The following is a 21,184-nucleotide window of genomic DNA, read 5'->3' as shown; positions in this document are numbered from 1 at the left end:
AAATAGTTAAATTTTAGTTACATGTTTATGTACAGTGAAAGACAATTAGTTACTATGAATCTGTGTATAATATATAGTGTAATATGTTCTAGGTGTAGACTCAAAACAAAAACATTGAGCCAAAAGAGGCTCCATAAAACGTTGCTAAAGATTTTTTAAAAATTCCTTTAATTTAAATATTGTTTTACTATAAACATATCAGATATATATATATATATATATATATATATATATATATAAACTAAATTAGGTAAAAGAGCACTGAGTGCTGGAATACCATGTTGCAATATCAAGATCTGTAAAGTGTAAAAATGAGTGTTAATATAAACCTATTGAATTGAATTGATTGACCACATTTAGCTAGACATTTTTATAAATACTGCCCATTTTTTTAAATTTAATTAGTATTATAACGTTTCACTTTGTCTTTATGAAATATGGTTCGCGCCTTCCGCCACAGATGGCAGCACCGTGGTCACACATTTCCGTTCCATACAAGAAATTACTACTACCAAATGCCGTACACCTAGAGCTAAGATGTTAACGCATCATAAAAGGTCCAATCCAAGATGGCGTCTTTTGGCTTGCATCTTCAATTTTCTATCTCTTAAAAACCCTGTCACACTCAAACTTTCGCTTTCAACACCTTCCATTAATTTGAGTCGAGCAATGTTGGAGGATTATGAGAGAGATACATACAGTTGTATCGTCAAATATAAGAAAATTGGTTGTCTGTATAGTCGGTTTACGGACGATAGTTTAACGTGACAACGTCATAACAAATCATTGATGAAATGATTGCATACTTTTATGAATAAAATTGAATCATTTTTATTGAATTGTGACTATTTTGTATGGATACAAAGAAGGAGTGAAATGAAATCTACAATTTAATTGATAAATTTACTTTTATTTGCACTCATTAATTCAAATATGTTTATTACTTTAACAAAGAGACTATTTTAACTATAACTTTTATACATGTTTGCTATTTAACTTCTTCCAATCTGTGTTATTCTGTTAAGGACAGGACGAAGATAGGAAAAGTAGGAAACGAATGGGAGTGTTTCAAGTTTAACGTGCCTCGAAAAAGTGAAATCGATGGTTTTTCCAATCGAGTGGAAGAGAGATAGATGCGGCGCAAGCGTTCAATGAGAGTAACGGGACTAAGCGTAACGGGACAATGTGCGTAACGGGACAATGTGTCATCCTTTTTCGTGCGTCAGCCGGCGTTCATCGATTTATTAGACGTTGTCACGTCAAAAAGAAACTGGTATTTTTAACGTACTATCCAACTTGCGATGCATAAAAATTGAAATGACTACAAATAAATCCATTTATTTACCATCTAAGTTTAATAAGGAATAGTTGGTCCAGTTGAATTAATTTGTTGTGGTGATATGAGTATTGAGAAACATTTTGGTTTGGTCAGTTTAAAAAAAAAGGGGGGGGGGGGGGAACAAGATGAGTTCTTTCCCCGGGTAGAAAACAGTCCTCCATAGTTACATCCATGCTCGTAGGGTTATCAGAAACGCCCGAACGCATGCGCATCAGCGCATCAGACTTTTATCTTGTTGAACTTCCGTCCATATGGTGCGTGCACTTCATTGCATTTCCGTTGCTTGTTAAATCTATCAACTTCAACGCGACTAAACATCTACAATTTGAAAAAAAAAAAAAATTGGTTGTCTGTAAAGTCGGTTTACGGACGATAGTTTAACGTGACAACGTCATAACAAAACATTGATGAAATGATTACGTACTTTTATAAATAAAATTGAATCATTTTTATTGAATTATCACTATTTCATATGGATACAGAGAAGGAGTGAAATGAAATCTATAATTTAATTGATAGATTTACTTTTATTTGCACTCATTAATTCAAATATGTTCATTACTTTAACGAAGAGATTATTTTATTAACAATAACTTTCATACATGTTCGCTATTTAACTTCTTCCAATCTGTGTTATTCTGTTAAGGATAGGACGATGATAGGAAAAGTAGGAAACGAATGGGAGTGTTTCAAGTTTAATGTGCCTCGAAAAAGTCAAATCGATGGTTGTTCCAATCGAATGGAAGAGAGATAGATGCGACGCAAGCGTACAATGTACGTAACGGGACACAGCGTAACGGGATAATGAGCGTTACGGGACACTTTTTCGTGCGTGCAGCCGGCGTTCATCGATTTATTAGACGTTGTCGCGTCAAAAATACGTTGCTGCCATTAAATATGTTACAAGAACTCATTCTGTCATATAGTGGTTAAAATAATTTCCTCCTGCTACTGGAGGATGTTGGGTGAGTATTGACAATGTGGGCTCCGCCATGTTTAACTCTGACGTAACGGCCGCCATTTTGGATTATGACGTCATGGTGACCGTCTTGAAATCGAATTCCACACTCACGAACGTTGCACTTCTCGTTACGGGAGCATAGTATCGAGCACCCCACTCCTTCATGGTTGCACTTGTCGTTACTGTTGCAAGTTTCAATTTCAGCTCTCAAGGTCACGATTCATCCGTAGCTAAAAGTGCAAAGTTTGATAGTGGGGCGCTCGATGACGACGTCACTGTAATTGAAGCGCAAGTTCGGAAGTAGGGCACTTGATACCAAGATGGCCCCCGTTACGTCACAATCCAATAGCGGCCATGACATCACAATCCAATATAATCAATAATTTGGCTTTGTTTTGTTTTATCATGCTTGTTAATATGCACAGTTAATACTGGAAAGCTATTCAAGGGGCGTACAAATATCTTCTTTAACTATTGGAGGTACTGGGACAACACAAAGCATAAATGCCCGGGTAAAAATCCGAATCCTGTATTACTTTCATGTAAAAGAGCAAATTTAAAAATATCCGTAATTTATATGAATATCTGTTTCATTTACATAAAAAAAATAACCGTGTTTAAACCCCTGGGGTCGTGCCTTATGTGCCTTTCTGGAAAAGACGGAACTCCTCATACTCTCTCTCTCTCTTTCTCTCTCTCTCTCTCTCTCTCTCTATATATATATATATATATATACATATATATATATATATATATATATATATATATATATATATGGCGCGCGTGCATTATACGGCGGCGGTACTTAGATGATAGTGAGCTCTGATAAGGCTCACGGATAATAATGGGCCCGAATGCGCAGCGACACGCATGAAATTACTTTCTTATCGCCCGGCAACGTTAAAATCGAGCAAATGGAGTTCTGTTCGGAACGGCAATCAGTTGGACGCCCTGGTAAAATCACGTTTGAAGAAATCCTGCGTTGCGTTACACAGGCATATCTCGTAGCAGTAAAAAACCTAGGCGTACGGCATTTGGTGGGAGTAATTAATTTCCGTGAATGCAACAGAAGTTGCGTGTAGCGGAAATTTTTTATCAACGGTGCTGCCAATTGTGGTAGATGGCACGAACTAAAAGTTTGTCAAAGCCAAAGGGAAACTTTATAGTGTTGACTGTTTAAAATATTTTAACAAAATTGGCAGTATTTTAATAAAATTAATGATCAAAAAATTAGGTCCAAAGTTGCGGCTTAATATATATATATATATATATATATATTTCAGTATTTTTCACTTTTATCGGACCCGTTCATGATAAAGTTTAAAATTTCGGTCTGCAAATGGAATGAAGTCTACGTAACTGCTCCGGCGACGAATTTTAGCGACGGATGTGAAAATTAAGTGTGATTAGCTTCCAGAAATGTAATGTAGTTGAAAACAGATTTGCTTATGTGTTTATCACGCTCGACATTGTTGTAGAGAATTCTAAGTTAAATGTCGTGTCCGAATTTCGTCTTATAAGTGTATTTGCAACATCAGAACACATGCATTCGCTCGTTACAGAGGTTAGATATTACACATCTCTGGCGTGTTATGGAAGACTAGCCTACAGTGTGATGTTCTGCGCATTATTACACACAACTGTTTTAAACTCTGGAACAAAACAAAAAGTTATAGATAGCTATCGTTTACAAGAATAATTTAGGATTTTTAGTGCATAAATATAATTTCGTGAGGTTCATTCGGGTTTAGCTGGCAAATATACAGTGCCCGCTACATTTAAAGAACCGATGGACGCAACAAAGTTAAAAAATAACATGATTTCAAGAACTACGTTATAAACCACGTAGGCAAGACACAGGCGCGTCAGGCAAATTTTAGCTTACTCTTTATTTTCCGTTTTGCCTTTTCACTTTATATTTCAAGAGATAAAATCCGAACATATTTAAAACGTAAACATATAGGGATCAGTTTTATATTTTACTGTTTTCGCGGTTTTGACTTTTAAACTGTTGTTTATTTTAAGACCAGCAGTATATCTATATTTGGTTATAAACTTCTGGTAGATATTACTTATTAATTTTAATAACTCTTAGAACTCTCATTTACCCCCCCCCCCCCAATAAATAAGATTATTCTTGTGGATTCGTGCTCAATGCAAGTGAAATAAAATAATTACCCGTTAATTTGCTAAGAAAATCGTAAATTAACGAAGATCCCTGGATAATTTGTAACTAGCGTTCTTTGTAAAATTAAATTATTTATTTATTTATTTATTTATTTTTGCTGTTAAGATACGATTTCCATCAGGACATTAGAACCAGAAGTTATAGTGTCAAAATTTTTAATGGTTTGAAAATTATTATGGTACCTTTTAAATTTCTAAATTCTAAGAGTGTAGTCCTAAGGCCGGGTTTATAAACCATGCAAGGGATTCAACGATGCATATTAACGCAACACGTAACTAATTGAAGAAAATCGCGGTCGTTTATAAACACGCAAGTCACAAGACGTCGCCAACCAGACAACTTGAAATTATTGTAAAACCTTACAAAAAGAATTTATTCCCCGCGCTTCTTTAGTTAAAACCATAAAAAAACATCTGAAATTAATTGTTGATAATTGGATTTTAAAGTGTAATTGCGAAAGTTTAAAATGTTAAAACGTCATTTATGTAATGAAAACAACATCGTGGTCCTCTATGCACCATACGTCTGCGTCTTCAAAACGTTTTCAGAACAGCCCAACTTAAAATACGGAAAGGCGGGAAACGCAAGCCGGAATGCAAGAAAAGTTGAAAGTCGGTCGATGCTTGCGTTACGTTTTTTTGCGAGTTGCGTAAATTTGTGGACGAGTAATTTGAAGACATCGTTTCTTAAGCTTTTTGCTTCTTGCTTTTTTGCGTTTATGCGTAGTTTGTAAACTCGGCCTAGAGACTGAGAGGTAAAGAGATAAAGAGAGAGGAAGAGAAATAAAAATAGAAAGAGAATTAAAAAGAAAGAGAGAAAGAAAAAAACAGAGAAAGAGAGAGAAGTGGAGAGAAGGATAGAAATAGAGAGAAAGATAGAAAGAGAGATAGAGAAAAATAGAGTAAGAGAGAAATAGACAAAAAGAGAAAAAGGGAGAGAAGGATAGAAACAGAGAAAAAAAGAAGTAGAAAAACAGGAGAGAAGGATAGAAAGAGAGAAAGAGCGAAAGAGAGAAAAGAGAAAGAGTAAGAAAAAAGAGAGAGGAAAGCTGCAGGGCAGTTCGCTTGCTTGCGTGTAAAGGCGAAAGGACACTTGATACTCGTGGTGGTGTCAAACCTTTATCTCTTCTTTGTTTCGTCGCCGAGTGATTATTCCAACACCGAACACATCAAGGGGGGAGGGGGTACCCCGCCTAGTGATAGGCGCGCCAAACGCCACTTTCACTGCCATGCACACGGGGAACTTCAAGGTCAGTACAAAACATGCGGCAATGTTCTTCGCACGAACACGTTGCAAATACACAAGTCCGGTCGAAAGTTTAAGGCCATAAGTAGAGTTAGGATGATAACATTCTGGTTATAAATAACCCATTTGTTTTAACAACTCTAACAAATAATTCGCATGTAATACATGCTTGAATAGCTAATCAATCAAGCCTAATTTGATTTTTCATTTGTTTAACAGAACAAAATTTTAGGGTTCTACGAAAATCTTAATTCCAGTAGAAGTTATTTTTTATAATCTTTGAAATAATTGTATTTGTATTTTTTCTCTTCTATTTGGACAAGCCTGTGTCTAGTAAAAAAAATGCATCCCGTTAAAATACGGCGATTTGTTTTAAAAATCTTTATTTGTAAAGAAACCATCGTAATCGAATAGCAGTTAAAAGAAAAAAAATTGTTATAAAATTAATTTGGCTTTTTTTTTAAAATAAAATATGTTAACTACGTGTCAAAAAAAATAACTAGTAGTTTTTTTTTTTGTGTATTTAGTTGCAGTAAGTACCAGAAACCTTTTTGTCAAAGCTATATCTTGATAAACACTGCAATATTTGTACAATCAAGCTAACTAACGATAACGAGGACTAGGCTACAACTCCAAGGAAGTGGAATGAATGCAAAATATTACCCGATTATTATGATCTCGAAAAAAATGTGAAAATGCTGCTGCCAGCAACACTATCCCAGATCTCGCTAATGATTTTGATTCGAAGGATGGCGAAGGTATTAAAAAGTAACTGGAAGAAGGAATATATATATATATATATATATATATATATATGTGTATATATTTATATATGTATGTATGTATGTATGTATACGTACATAGAATTCTAGTCGCCTCCACGAAAGATCGAAGACTGTAATGAACAGTGGCGTAGCCAGGATTTGTGAATTGGAGGGGGGGGGTTAAGAAGCATGGTTCCCCCCCCCCCTAATAAAGCGGGGGGTCCAGGGGTCCACCCCCGGAAAATTTTTTTGGATTTTAACATTTTAAGGTGTAAAATAGTGCTATTTTAGCAGTTTTCGGTACTTAACTTTTAATATTGTAATGGTAAAAATATTATTAATTTTTTAATAAAAAAATTGTTTGAGTGATGAAGTAATAAATTAATTAAATATATTTTTATCAATCCAAGTGCCTTGTTTACGTCCACTCAAAATCATAAATCATGCTCTTAGCTCGACAATACAAAAAAAAAAAGGAATAAAAAGGGTTGGGTTTCGGCAGAACTGATCTATTCCTGGAAACAATTAGCTTTAGCTTGAAGAATTACATGACACCATGTCGTTGTCTCAATTCTATACACACACAGCGATCCTTACACTTTTGGAAGCCCAGTCAACACCTGCTTATAATTACCGCGCTGGTTAAATACAGTAGGTGTAAGATATTTGAAAGCTTGGGACCCGTCACGGCGTCACAACCTTATAGCTTCTGCTCGTGACAGTGGTAGGGGAAGGGAAGAAGAATCGGTAGGGCTCGCTTACTCTTCCCCTCCAGTGCAGTGGCCGGTGATAGCAGTAAGACACCCAGGCTTTTAGCTAACCTGCTTTCAGTTAAGAAAAAATAATTAGGCTAAAGGGGGGGGGGGGTTAGAACCACTAAACCCCCCCTCCCTGGCTACGCCCCTGGTAATGAAGCTCTGAGGCCAAAACGATGGAAGACGCGTCCAGATAAATATACAGAATACTGATCATGGTTATGAAGACAACTATCGCTGGGATGATAATCTCCGTCGTCAAACACAGTCCCTTCCGTAAAATAGTCGTTTAAAAATGTTTTCACAATGGAAACAGTACACTTCAGCCAATGTTTTTTTTTTTTAGCGTCTAACCAACATAACATGGCGCAGGCCATGAGTTTATACAAAACGGCTTCAACCGGTTGCCACGTTATCATGCAGACGTATTCTGCATGTTTTTTTTTTTTTTTTTTTTTTTTTTTTTTTTACAAAATAGACTGCGATCTGCCAATAGAAATAACGAAATAACCTTAACAATACAAATGATATGAAATTCAAACTCAGATTAATAAATAGAAACGTTTAAAGTTGTATTCAGTAAAGTTTGCCTAATTTTTTTGCTGCTGTTTTAATTATATCGCATTAGTAATTAATTAATCTAATAAGTATTTTTTTTAGTATTTATTTTTACCTATTAATAGTTGGCACGTATCAAAGGACTGAATTTGGCCTTGGATAAATAAGTAAATAATGCACACAATGCTTACGTTTACGTGTGGTTTAAAAAAAAATCTTAATTTCATTTTTAAGACGTTTCTTTAATGACTTTTACAATGCGAGGGATTGATTTATAAGATTTTTACTTACATATGCCATTTCTTTTTTACACTGTTTTACAGAACAATCAATAACGGACAATTATGAATGCATATTATGCTAACGTAAAATATTAAATGCCAAGAGAATAACGTGGATGGCATTAGTAAGAAAAGTATCACAGCACGGATGAGCAATTAACGTAAAGAAACTATTTGACGTAGCGCGTATTTCAGTTTACTGCTTACAAACTTTTAACGCTTGCTCCGCCCAAACTGCCACCAGGATTCCATAACCTCAACAATGTGCCAAATATTGTTAATTAGGAAACATTCCATAACCTCAACAGTGTACCAAAGATTTTTAATTGGGAAACATTCTATTACCTCAACAATGTGCCAAAGATTGTTAATTGGTAAACATTCCATAACCTCAACAATGTGCCAAAGATTGTTAATTGGTAAACATTCCATAACCTCAACAATGTGCCAAAGATTGTTATTTGGTAAACATTCCATAACCTCAAAAATGTGCCAAAGATTGTTATTTGGTAAACATTCCATAACCTCAAAAATGTGCCAAAGATTGTTAATTGGTAAACATTCCATAAATTCAACAATGTGCCAAAGATTTTTAATTGGGAAACATTCCATAACCTCAACAATGTGCCAAATATTTTTAATTGGTAAACATTCTATTACCTCAACAATGTGCCAAAAATTTTTAATTGGTAAACATTCCATAACCTCAACAATGTGCCAAAGATTGTTAATTGGTAAACATTCCATAACCTCAACAATGTGCCAAAGATTGTTATTTGGTAAACATTCCATAACCTCAAAAATGTGCCAAAGATTGTTAATTGGTAAACATTCCATAAATTCAACAATGTGCCAAAGATTTTTAATTGGGAAACATTCCATAACCTCAACAATGTGCCAAATATTTTTAATTGGTAAACATTCCATAACCTCAACAATGTGCCAAAAATTTTTAATTGGTAAACATTCCATAACCTCAACAATGTGCCAAAGATTGTTAATTGGTAACCATTCCATAACCTCAACAATGTGCCAAAGATTGTTAATTGGTAAACATTCCATAACCTCAACAATGTGCCAAATATTTTTAATTGGTAAACATTCCATAACCTCAACAATGTGCCAAAAATTTTTAATTGGTAAACATTCTATTACCTCAACAATGTGCCAAAGATTGTTAATTGGTAAACATTCCATAACCTCAACAATGTGCCAAAGATTGTTAATTGGTAAACATTCCATAACCTCAAAAATGTGCCAAAGATTGTTAATTGGTAAACATTCCATAAATTCAACAATGTGCCAAAGATTTTTAATTGGGAAACATTCCATAACCTCAACAATGTGCCAAATATTTTTAATTGGTAAACATTCCATAACCTCAACAATGTGCCAAAAATTTTTAATTGGTAAACATTCCATAACCTCAACAATGTGCCAAAGATTGTTAATTGGTAACCATTCCATAACCTCAACAATGTGCCAAAGATTGTTAATTGGTAAACATTCCATAACCTCAACAATGTGCCGAAGATTGTTAATTGGGAAACAAGGCGTTCGATGTTTGAGCGCTGGATTGTGATCGACTGCGCAGCCCTGCGCGCGCACTGCAAAACCAGAGCTCCTGCCGCTAGTTCCCTTCTCTCCCGCAACGGCGCAGCACCGTCGCATCGTCTCGTCCGCTCGGGGCGCATGCGCACTCCCGCGTGTAGCCGGCCATTTTGTTACGGAACCTAAGATTCATAGATCCCGAGTCAGGCAACCGAATAGCATGCATCCGTGCATTTACGTAACTCTGATGTATTCGTAAATTCGTAACCAACCATTGAAATGATTTTACAGTATTTCTTTGTAGATAACCGAACCTCACCAACCGTTAACACTGTTTTAAATTCTTTTAAATGTAACTAACCTAACCGAACTAACGGTCCATGCTATTTTTAATGTAGCTAATCTCACCCCTTCTACCAATCTATAACGCTATCACAGATTTGTAATGTGTAAGCCTAACCTAGCCATTTGTTAAAATGGTATACTACTTGAAGTTACACATACACTGTACTTAATGAGTGTGTGTACGACCGCAGATGTGTGTACGACTGAAGGTTCAGAACGACAATATAAGTCGAAAACATTTATACGACTTATTTTCTCAAGTGCTTCCAAAGGGTGGTGTATGCCTTTGAAGTTTGGGTTGATAAACATATTAATTGTATATAATATAGAATGTATTTAAGATGGAACACTTAGAATCTGTATTATGTTTAACTGAATGAAGTCCTGCAACCAACGTTAGTTATTATATTTAAATAATTGGAAGTAACGCCTTTGTTTTCCCACATACGTTTGTGACATGTTACTATCTCCAATTATTTAAATGAAATATAATTTTTTGGCTGCAATAAATATCGCGCGGTAGTTGTAGAACTTTGTTCGATTAAACATTATCCACATACTTAAAGAGTTCCATCTTAAAAATACTTCCCATGTTTTTTTTTTTTTTTTTTTTTTTTTCCAGTGATGTTAAGCCCCAACTTTAGAGACGTATACCTACACCCGTATTGGGAAGCATTTTATACCATATGTCGTATTGACGTTTTCAACTTATTTTGTCGTGATAAACGTACAGCCGAAAAATGTCGGTCTGATTCAGACTCATTCTGTATTTATAATACGTACACAGAATCTGTGTAAAAGAATCTTAAGCAATCTTTCTTTTACCCCCCTGTGGGAAAGTAGGTATTCACTCGTCTAGATGATTGTAACAAAAATGAAAGTTTGGTTTGTTAGGTTAGTTAAGTACATAATAATAAGTAAAGTAGCTTAAAAATAATTATTTTCTCGAAAAAAAAATTGTTATATTGTATTCCACCACCCCCTCTGTCGGTTATGTTTGGTCGGTTACGTTTAATAACACGTAAAATTGTTTTTAAAACATTAAAATTCAACCACAAATTCGGTTGGGTTATGAGTTATGTAAGTAACATTTAAAATTCTGTAAAATCGTTAAAAGTGTATGGAATCTCTAAATTCTCGCCCGGGAGGGGGGGGGGGAGATGATTGGCACATTGGTGACTGTCAAGACTTGCCTGTATGCCACCCATCTTAAAAAAAAAATTTTAAAAAGTTGCACTGCGGTAGAGCGTGCGCTGGGTATCCTCAAGGTACGTGGTTCAATTCATTTCACTGGAAATTTGTTTTTTACCTTCTTTTGATAACAGCGCAATAAGGTTAAAGGTTTGTTTACACGAAGTATTTACAACTGATTTCAGTCGTTTCAGCGAAAACATGTACTTGGTGTTATAATATGTGTTTTAAAATATTTTTTGGTAAATATTTTAGTAAAGCCATACAAGTATAACTTATAACTTTATGGCATTAACTGTTTAGTTAAGTTTAAAAAGTCGGGCAGTGTTTTAATAAAATTCCTTGTCGAAAATCAGGTCCAAAACCGGGGTTTTATGGCAACCGTTTCAAATAGTTTAAAATTCCCGGTTGTTTCGTGCTGCTGATTGCTATCTGCGCTTGATGGTGGCAAGAAACGTTTACCTTTCAGGCAGCGTATTCTAGCGGCGGGCACAGGAAGTATGTGTGAGATTCGCATCCAGAAATTTTGGTACCTATTTGAATGCGCCTTTTTTTGACGTGACAACGTCTCATAAATTGATGAACGCCGGCTGCACGCACTAAAAAGGATGACTCATTGTCCCGTTACGCTTTGTCCCGTTACGCTAATTGTACGCTTGCGCCGCATCTATCTCTCTTACACTCGATTGGAACAACCATAGATTTGACTTTTTCGAGGCACATTAAACTTGAAACACTCCCATTCGTTTCCTACTTTTCCTATCATCGTTCTATCCTTAACAGAATAACACAGATTGGAAGAAGTTAAATCGCAAACATGTATAACATTCAAAGTAAAAATATATGTTCGTTAAAGTAATAAACATATTTGAATTAATGAGTGCAAATAAAAGTAAATTTATCAATTAAATTGTAGATTTCATTTCACTCCTTCTTTGTATCCATACAAAATAGTGATAATTAAATAAAAATTATTCAATTTTATCCATAAAAGGATGCAATCATTTCATCAATGTTTTGTTATGACGTTGTCACGTTAAACTATCGTCCGTAAACCGACTTTACAGACATCCAATTTTTTTTATTATTATTTATCAGCTTAGTTATCAGGGTCGCCATTATTTTTTAAATAATTCGTATTATTAGTTTATATGACGTACTGAAAGACACGCTCTCCATATTTTTTTTTTTTTTTTTTTCGTCTCTCACTGGATTCAACCGCGACTTCGGGTATGTTCGGAACTGTTCGGGCGCGCCAGACCCCACGTCAATGAATCTTAGGCTTCCCCCCTCGCGTTGCTTTTTTTTCTTTTTCTTTTCCACCCGCTCGCTCCGCAAATCGATCCTTTGGACGGGGGGTTGTTCGCCAGCGCCATCTTGACGCGAACGCGCTGCGGGGTAGCCGGATCAGCCAGGGGCAGGTCGCCAATCTTTATTCGTCAATAATTTTTTTTCTCTCTCTCTCTCTCTCTCTCTCTCTACTTCGCTCCCCGCGCGAGAGAACTCGAGCGGTTTAGCGGTGCTGCGTTTCTCGGACGTTCGCGAACGTGAAACATAACGCGCGGGCGAACTCAACACCCAGCTATCCTGCCATGGATCGGCGACGAAGCAGGTTCTGAGCGAAAACACGTTTCTAGCTTCGCCCGTTGAGCAGCAGGGGTCTTTTCTGCGAGGGAGACGCCTCCCAAACGTTCCAGGTTGGTTTATCATCCCCTCCTCTCCACCTTTTACCCTTTTTTAAAACCATTCTGAAACCCAGTTAAAAAATTTTTTTTATTACGTTCTTAACGATGACAAAGTTCGAGACTGCCAACGCTCGAACTACATGAAACCAAACTCTTATCACTACAAAAAAATTTGGGCTCGGATTCTTAACCCGGGAATGTATTCTTTGTGTTGTAACAGTGCCTCCAATAGTTAAAAGTTATTTGTAAACCGTTCCCTGAACATATTTATGGTATAAACCACGCACATAATAAGCGTGATTCAGCAAATAATTATTTAATTTCGATTATATTTTCCTCGTTTTTATAAGAAGAAAAACTATGCTTGAATGAAACATCGATTAAAATATAAGATCGTGTGCCAATTTTCGTTAAGTAATGCTCGGTGTTATCCCGAAATTACGTTATTTCATGTATGCAAAAAAAAACCATAGTCGTGTGTTGTACAAAGTTGCAATATCTTTCCTGTAGCGTTACAAACTAATATATTTGGCAACTGACATCTGAAGGAATCTTTCGTGAGAGAACAAATTTTTTTTTTTCTTGTGTGTGAAAATCAGAGAAGACCCGGAGAAGTACTGGGTCGTGACAAATGAAGAACAATCATTCGGACACTTCTAGAGAAAAAAAAATTATGTTGGTGAATATGTGGCAGTTTTCGTCTGGAATAAAAGCCAAGTAACGGTAAGAACACGTCCGTGGTTCAATCAGTGCCTGCATACTTTCGTGGGAATATAAATTATACATAAATTATATATATATATATATATATATAAAGTGACGACTACTTGAAGAAGACGTTACCCACTGCTCTGTAGAGTACGCACGCAGAAGGAAAAATAATTCTGTACTCTTACAAAAGATTCCTTTGGAAACCAGTTGCCAGGAAAATAGTTTATGTAATACTACAATAAAGATATTTTTATTTTTTTACTACACATTGCTGTGATTATTTATTATATATGCACAACTTTATATTTTGATTGATGTTTCATTCAAGCATAATATTTTATACCATGAAAAAGATAATCGAATACCCAATAATTGGACTACATGTTGTGTTATTATGCTTATTACATGTAGTGGAAAACTATTCAGGGAACTGTTTACTATTAATGATAGGAGGTACTGGGACAACACAAAGCATAAATGCCCGGGTAAGAATTCGAACCCAGCATTACTGCGAAAACTGTTTTTTTTTTACTAATACAGTTTTTTTTCATGTAAATGTACAAATTTAAAAATTTCTGTAATTCAACATTAATATGTCTGTTCCATTTTAAATAAAAAATTTACAGTGAAGTTGATTTTGGGCTGACAGTCATGTTACGACTTCCAGGTAATTCTTTACCAACCGCGTGGCTTATTAGAAATTTGATCTGCTTTGGCGTGTTAAATATTTAAAAAAATAAGTTTCCTGTTAAATTATAATCGTGACGATGATTATGTGTCAAGTTTGTTTAAAAAGTTTGCAGAAACAATATGATTTCAATGTTCTTGGTTTAGCAACAAAAAAAAATTATTTCACTGGTCGCAAAACTTAAATGTACGGTCTATATTTTTACTTTAATACTATGTTTCTGTGAAGAGAATATAATTTTCCTGCCCCCCCCCCCCCCCTTCCTCACAACAAGTTTCGAAAGAAAGAAAAAGGGAATCGTGGAGATAATTTTTTTAATTTTAACCGCCTCAACTTATTAACCATCGTGTAGTTCGCCGGATGAAATATAGATTTCAAAAGCTTTAAAATTATTTACGACCGTCACGAATGGTTGCAAGAGTATATTGGGATTCGAACCATTTCTGGATATCTACCGGGTCGAAATGACGGATCCTGTTTTGAATTTGGGGAAGGGCGTACGATCAGAGGGTCAGGTGGTGGTTTCAGTGGGGAGTTCAAAATTTTGAGAAAAATAAACCCCTTACAATGCATTTCCAACGTCTCGTCAAATTATAACCAAAACTATATTTTACGTGAATTTTTCAAAGAGTATAAACTAGATTTAAAAAAAAAAATCTTTAAATAAGATCTTTAAAAAATTTAACCTAATTCATAGGTCAGATGTGGATTTAATTATATTATTATTTTAGTTCTTTGTTCCCAGCTTTACAAAAACAACAACAAAAAAAATGGTTTCGGTGTCCAAATGGCGAAAAGCGTGGAAAATCGCTTCTCGTTTCGACTTAAATTATTTCAAAAAAGACGAAGATCGTACACATTCGCTAACCCAAACTTCTTGCCTCCGTGGTTAAAAACGTCAAAATTGATTTTCGAGGGGATCAAATCAAATGGCGTATTCGTTTGCCCTGAAGAAGGGGCGACGGGAAACGATGGTGAGATGAATTAGCTTCATGCTTCGTCCGCCATGTTCCAGCCACGTTCCAACTGTGTTGTCACTTGGCGGGCCACGTTTCCAGTTCGGATTGCTTTCAACTGTCACTTGTTGTTGCACCTCGTATTTCTGCCCGACAAATACAGCGTGAGTTAAAAGTAAACCTGAGATAATGCAAAGAAGAAAAAAAAACGTTCTGTACTTTAACAAAAGATTCCTTTGGAAACCAAGTTGCCAAGAAATAGTTTGGGAAGCCTAAGAAGTACATCAAGTTCTGTCCCTGCCCGAACACGCTCGAATATTCACCTTCGGCCAAACTCGGGTTTATTTATATATATATTTATATTTCTCTGTTTATTTTAATGTAGCTATACTAACCTAACTAACCGTCCATAGTGTTTTAAAGTGTTTTAATGTAGCTAACCTAACCGAACACTTTTAATATTTGAATTCATTTTTCCTGCGCAAAAAATTAAACAAAACCCGAGGTTGGCCGAAGGTGAATATTCGGGCGTGTTCGGGCAGGGACAGAACTTGATGTACATCTTAGGCTTCTCAAATAGTTTGCAGCACTACGAGAAAGATATTGAAACTTTGTACAACACATGGCTATGGTTACTTTCGCATACGTGAATTACGTTTTTCGAGATAAAACTTTAGTATTTCTCACGGAAATTGGCGAATAATTCTATATTTTAATTCATTTTTCATTCAAGCATAATTTTTTTTCTAAACCATAAGGAAAATAATATAACTTTCAATAACTATACTTTATTTTCTTTTATTGTGTTTTATTAACGTGCGCACAGTTAAAAATGGAAAGCTATCCTGGGATAGGTTTAAAAATAACTTCAACTATTGGAGGTACTGGCACACCACAAAGCATAAAAGCCCGCCTAAGATTCCGAATTACTGCGAATACAATTTTGCAGTGATACAGTTATTTTCATGTAAATGAATAAATTAAAAAATATATATTAGTTTACATGAAAATGTCTCTTCGATTTACAAATAAAATTTACAGTGTGATTATAAAATTAGAGCAAGTAAATTATCTAATTTTTTTCTGGGCACTATTTAATATAAATAAATATTTTCTGTTCCTCATTGAAGAATTATCCTTTACTGTCCTAATAACTATCGATTTATAATAACTTTAGTGGGTCACGTACAATGTAAAACAGAAATGGTGACGATTTGGTAGACTATAGTTAGTAATTTTTTAAGCTCCAAGGTCAACGAAACGCAAAATCAGGGAAGGTGGGGGAGGGGAAATACATCACGGTTTTTTTTTTTTTTTTCGTGGGTGACATCGTTATCACGTGACTATTCCTCGTGATATCATGCTGCTCTTTCCCACTGCATCGCCCAGATCTTTTTTTCTTTCCCCCCCCCCCCCCCCTTCTGTACCTCTATCTCTTTTCTACTCTGAGGAACAGCGAGCGCTATCTCGATGCGCGAGCGTTATCGACCGTCCTCTATGGATGTGCGCGCGGGGCTGACGCACTTCCTCTCGTCCCGCGCGATAGCGAGGCGTGTCCCGGGGTTAAGGGTGTGCGCCACCTTCCACCTCGCCATTAAGGCCCTTCGCTTACCCGGGAACGCACGCGGTGCGCAGAGCTTCAGGAAAAACCAAGGGCGTAGGAACCGGGGGGGACAGGGGGGACGTGTCCCCCTGAACTTTTTGGGTGGAGGGGACTGCCCCCCCCCCCCAACTTTCTAGACCGTGATATTTTTATTTTATAATATTATTCTGCCCAACTTTATTTGTAATTTCTTCACTCATCAAATTTTATCTTAAGGAAACAATAATAATTTTAACATCGATGTATCGAATGGTTAGATACAAAAACTGCTTAAAAAGAGCTATTTTGCACTTTTAAAATCAAAATTTTCCGGTGGAGGACCCCCGGACCCCCCGTCTTAGTAAGAGGGGAATGGGTTTACATGACATCAAAATCATTATTTGCCCCCCCCCCCCCCCCCCCAACTGTATGAACACAGCTACGCCAATGGCGAAAAACAACGCGATTTCAAAACTACTCGAGATATCCGAGTGGGGTATGCTTACGAAAAGCATTTAATAGTTCGCTGAGGGCAGAATAGTACTTTTGATTTCGGATTAATTTTTTTAACTGCATTTTCAGAAGAGTTAAAATTGCTAAAAATGCATGTTTTCAGGGTAATTTTTAGGCGTAAAAAAACCAGTACAGATTATTAAAAGCACTTAAGGGACTTGCATTACACCTTTATCTTCATTTATCGGCCATATAATGATATGGTCACCACTCAAATTTCACAGTTATCCTGTGACGACGAGAAGACTGCCAGTTCAGAGCCTTGCGCTTAGAGGCTATAGCGCGCTAGAAATACCATCGAGCATCGCTCTTATCATCCCGCCTCGCTGACACACATAATAAGTGCGACGCTCGCTGGTGCTTCTGTCGCGGTCGTCTCGTCATGCACGGTGCAACTATGGAAAAAAAAATTGAGCGGTAACCATAACATTATATTGCTGAGAAATGTAGACAAAATGTGTGGTTCAAGGCCCGTGGGTGCTTTCAAGAATCTTCACAGGGCGATTCACGTCTAAATATTATTCTGAGAACACGCGTCCAAGCCCTTTCTCATCTTATAAAAATACAGTTTAAAAAAAATATACGAAAATAGAACTACCCCTTCTTAAATTATTTTCGTGAACATACGCCATTGTGATGTTCCGAGCAGTTTTAAAATAGTGTGGTTTCTTCTGAAGCTGTGAAATTAAAAAAAAAAATAGTTTATGTTATTTTGCAAAAGATTCTTTTGGCAACCAGTTGCCAAGAAATGGTTCGTTTTACAAGAAGAATATTGTAACTTCGTACAACACACGGCTTATGGTTATTTTTGCATATATTAAATAGGTATGTTTTTAGAGATAACACGGAGTATTTCTTACTAAAATTGGTGCATATTTTTTTTATTTCAATGTATATTTAATTCAAGCATTGTTTTTTAAAACCATGGAAAATATAATCGGATACTCAACAATTTGACTTAATTTTTGTTGTACTGAAACAAGACAAAGCATAAATGCCCCGTCTAATAATCCGAACCAGTATTTACTGCGAACACTATTTTGTAATGATATAGTTGTTTTCATGTAAATTTACAAATTTAAAACTACCTTTAATATTACGTGAATTTTTCTGTTCCATTTACAAAAAAAATTACAGTCTGTAAAATGTTGTAGTCGCGAAGTGAGCCAATATTTAATGGTGTTATTAGAAAATTTTGCAAGTAAGTTTTGTCTCGATTTTGACGGTAAAATACTTTTAGCTGCATTCTGTTGATTATCAACATTACCCCAGTTACTCCACGATATAATCACTTACGTGGCAAGCTACTATATAGTTTTTACCATTCAACTTTTAAGTGATTTCGTAATGTATATTATTGGGATGGCTACGAGCTTTACAAACTGATTGCGATGGATTATTCACAACATGCATGGTAGTGGAAATACGGGAACTGATTTTTGCGAGGGTTTAGTGCTGCTGAGATTGATGTCGTTCAGTAAACACAATCCCAAGAGATAAGACTGGATTTGCAAACAAACGTGAGTAAATGTTTTGCTCGTATCCCCTCTCCCCTCTTTATAAGGACAACTAGCCAGCCAAAAATATTTTTAAAAAAAAATCATTTCAATATTGATTTTTTTAACTTGTGTATGTATGTGTTTGTGTGTAACTAAAAATAACAGTTTAAGAATGTCCGCTTAGAGTGTTCAAAACTCGTCATTACCTATGTGCATTTCTTTGATCAACGCATAAACAATAGGGAACATACTGTAATTAGTAATTCTGAGATTACCGATTATGTTTATCCTCGATGGTTGAGATGACATGCGCCACAAAGGCGTACAAGGTCAAAGTTATTCAGCTCTCTTTCCTGTTTCCCTGAGGGTGTCATAAAGTTTGAACACTAATACGTAATGTTAGTCACATCACAAACGTCACTAAGGCCAGTAGCAGGGGCTCATGCAATGAACCAATCGTGTGAATGTTTAAACTCTAGGGACCTACAGAATCTACGTTATTATGTATGTGGAGACCGTCTATAAAGCGAACTTCTCTACAATTTAATGGCTCTTCTGGCTGTATCACATGTTTGACACGCCCTGGCACATTAGAAAACAATGAACAACACAAAAAAAAGTGACCCTGGGAGAAGTTGAAACACGACACACAGAAATATGTTTTCTGTACTTTTACAAAAAAAAAAAAAATTCCTTTGGAAACCAGTTGCCAAGAAATAGTTTACAATATTACAATAAAGATGGGTATTGTAACTTTACGCAACACATGACTATGGCTATTTCTGTATATATGAAATACTTTTTTTTCTCGAGATAACTCTGAGTAATTCTTACGAAAATTGGCGCAAAAATTTATATTTTAATTGGTTTAAGCCAAAAATAGATTTTTTTTTCTAATCATGGAAAAGATAATCAATTATTAATTTATTGTTATTTTTATTGTTTTAATATGCGTGTTAACGTGCGCAGATAATATTGGAAAGCTATTCATGGAATGGTTTACAAATTACGTAAACTATTGGAGCTATAAATGCACGGGTAAGAATCCGAACCCAGTGTTAATGTGAAAACTAATATCTGTAATTTTTTTTATCGCGGTGTCGCCTCTGAGAGAAAGGCTGCGGACTGGTGTGCAGTCTTCTCGTCGTGCACAGGACAACTGTAAGATCTGAGGGGTAGCTGAATTGTTGCCCCTTGGAAGGGCAGCCCTTCAGGATTTTTCTGACAATGGTTTGTTTGTACAGCGACTGGAAGGGCAGCCCATCCAATTTCTGAAAACATGTTCCTTTAACTGTTTAAATAATCCTGAAAACTTGCCCCTTGGAAGGGCAGCCCATTAGGATTCTTCTGACAGTAGTGTTTTTGAAAGGTTGTCTGAATTGTTGCCCCTTGGATGGGCAGCCCTTCAGGATTTTTCTGACAGTAGTTAGTTTAGGTTAGGTTAGGTCACTTTACAAACTAACCACTGTCAAAAAAATCCTGTAGGGCTGCCCATCCAAGGGGCAACAATTCTGACAACCTTTCAAAAACACTACTGTCAGAAAAATCCTGAAGGGCTGCCCTTCCAAGGGGCAACAATTCAGACAACCTTTCAAAAACACCACTGTCAGAAAAATCCTGATGGGCTGCCCTTCCAAGGGGCAACCATACAGACAACCTTTCAAAAACACCACTGTTAAAGATATCCTTATGGGCTGCCCTTCCAAGGGGCAACAATTCAGGATTATAAAATTACGAAAAGAGACACATTTATAAGATACTGGAAGGGCTGCCCTTCCAGTCGCTTTACAAACTAACCACTGTCAGAAAAGTCCTGAAGGGCTGCCCATCCAAGGGGCAACCATTCTGACAACCTTTTAAAAACACTACTGTCAGAAAAATCCTGAAGGGCTGCCCTTCCAAGGGGCAGTATTTCAGTCGCCCAAGATCTGAGCGGTAACCGTGATATTACATGGTGGGGAAATGAAGAATAAGGTGCAATGCAAGTCCCTTGATTGCTTTCAATAATCTGTACTTGGTGTTTCGTGCGCCCTCGGCACATTATGAAATGCTTTTCGTAGACACAGCTCGGATAGCTTGAGAAGTTTTCAAATCACGTGTTTTTTTCCCCCTGCACACCGTGTGTTTTCCCCATCATTACGTTTATCTAAAGGCTTATGTTTTTAAATTTTTGATGTGTAAACATCTGAGCTCTTGGTATACGTCATTTGGTATAGGAGTGATTTCGTGAATGAAACGGAAGTCGATTTTATTTCCGGAAAAAAAAATCGCGTTTTCTATGACCTTCAGGATAGTCTACAGTCATATCGGGCAAATAACGCCAGTTCACTGGGGTTGCTGACTTGTGAGTAGTTTCAGTTGGTTTTGCCTGT

General features: G+C 36.2%; 1 protein-coding gene across 4 annotated transcripts in view; it reads left to right on the top strand.

Moving 5' to 3' along the window:
• Window positions 1-21,184, top strand: part of LOC134541160 (synaptotagmin 1) — a 122,561-nt gene that overhangs the window by 7,848 nt on the left and 93,529 nt on the right. Inside the window, exon 1 of one of the 4 annotated variants that reach the window (XM_063384389.1) lies at window positions 12,589-12,875. The exons of the other annotated variants lie outside the window; for them this stretch is intronic. The gene's annotated coding sequence lies outside the window, so the exon portion shown is untranslated. Of the gene's footprint in view, window positions 1-12,588; window positions 12,876-21,184 lie in introns of those variants that run through there. 4 annotated transcript variants of the gene reach the window in all.

Source organism: Bacillus rossius, chromosome 18 (genome assembly GCF_032445375.1).
Source record: "Bacillus rossius redtenbacheri isolate Brsri chromosome 18, Brsri_v3, whole genome shotgun sequence".
Taxonomy (NCBI): domain Eukaryota; kingdom Metazoa; phylum Arthropoda; class Insecta; order Phasmatodea; family Bacillidae; genus Bacillus; species Bacillus rossius.
Note: the sequence above shows the minus strand (reverse complement) of the source record. Positions and strands in the feature narration are given on the sequence as shown.